The sequence below is a fragment of the Sinocyclocheilus grahami genome, unplaced genomic scaffold (genome assembly GCF_001515645.1).
Source record: "Sinocyclocheilus grahami isolate Dianchi unplaced genomic scaffold, SAMN03320097.WGS_v1.1 scaffold2189.1, whole genome shotgun sequence".
NCBI classification, from domain to species: domain Eukaryota; kingdom Metazoa; phylum Chordata; class Actinopteri; order Cypriniformes; family Cyprinidae; genus Sinocyclocheilus; species Sinocyclocheilus grahami.
Window position 1 is genome coordinate 51,738 of NW_015507368.1, and position 1,805 is coordinate 53,542.

The window sequence follows — 1,805 nt, forward strand, 5'->3', positions numbered from 1 at the left end:
GCTAAAGGAACGCTTTACCTCCGCGCCCATTCTTCACCATCCTAACCCTGAGGTAGAGTTTTTTATATCTATATCCTGAACCTCCATGTGCTCTGATTGAGCTAATATCAACCAATCGTCGATGTGGTTGAGTCGTGAAAGTGTGGGGTGAGAGTGCAAAGCCAAAGGAAGAACCGGTATTGGTAGGCTTTTGCCCCCAAAAGCAAACCTCAGGAACTTCCTATGATGAGGAAGGTCCTTCCTCGGAACGGTGAAGTACCGGCTGTAGGACCCGGACTCTGCTGCGCGAGGAGGGACCACCTCGATGGCCTCCATCCTCAGAGAGTGTCCACTTCTGTTCCATTACCAGAGCCTGCTCGGGGCTCACCAGGGTGGGAAAGGCCCCATTGAATTGAGGCTGAGGATTCATGGCAAAGTTTAATATTTAGGATTGTGGTTTTGAGATGATGATTTGCTCCAGCAGGACATGTTCTTGGATCAACGTCCTTGTTGGACATGAAACAACATTCAGATCAACCAATCAGATCTTAAGGTTAGAATTAACTCTGAGGTTACTGTATGTTTTGAACAACATCCTTATCAATCTATATCATTAAGGTTAAGGATAAGGTACAGTAGGGCAATGAGTGGTTGATAGAAACCAAAGAATGATGTCCCAGAAACATGTCTTAGATTAACAAATTATTTGAGACTATATAAAATCCTTGCACATCATTTCAGAGGCATTTGTTGCAGAACTATTTTTCCCATTCAGTTTTAAAATGTTCCTTTTGTTAAAGAGTACATACATTACATATGAGGTGAATCACAGCATTACAACATTGGAAATACATACACACATACATACATTGGAAATCTGACAAAAAGGTGTAACAATGAAAAGAACTACAATACAATGAATCATTGCAAATGACATAAAATAAAAATGGATAAATATAAAAATATTGATCTGAAGATGTTTAAATATGTATATGGAAAAACGTCTCCAGGTTACGTATGTAACCATGGTTCCCCGAAGGGAACGAGACGCTGTGTCGAAACGCTACGGGAACGCCTCCAGCATGGCCACGCTCTGAATCACATGTATAATCAGTCCAATGGATGGGCGAGACGTCACGGGCGGGTTGACGAGTGACCAGGAAGCATAAAAGCACGTGTGGTGAAACCGGCGTCAGCTTCTAGGAGTGAAGCAAGTGCTGGCAGGGATGCCGGAAGTATGGCCCTGAGACGCAGCGTCTCATTCCCTTCGGGGAACCATGGTTATGTACGTAACCTGGAGACGTTCCCCTTCAGGAACTCAAGCTGCGTCGAAACGCTACGGGAATGAGAATGCCCATGCCGCCAGACTGGCAAATCCCTGCCTAGTGTGGAAGAGCACAACTGAGGCGAGAGAAAAGGGAGCCAGGAATGGCAAAAGTAGGTGGGGCCTGCCGTCCCGAAGGCCAACTTCTGGAGGAGTGAGCCTTGACCACCGAAGGAGAGGGGAGATCAGAGGGCTCAAGGCTATGGATTAGCATCCTGATCCACCACTTAGCATAAGCTTCTCTGGGCGGAGGCCTCGGCCTCAGCGCACCGCGGAGGAAACATGTAAGAATAGGGTGTCTTCCCACTGAAAGGGCACCGAGAGGGGTGTGGTAGGCCGCAATGGCCGCCACGAAAACCTCTAGGGTGGAGTGGGTCAACCCTGCGGATAAACAGGCCTGCAGGAACTCCAGAACTGTACCAAACGGGCAGTTAGCTGGGTCGAGCTGGCGGTCTCCGCACCAAGAAGTACAGTTTCCTCATAGAGGGAGCTCTGGATGGAG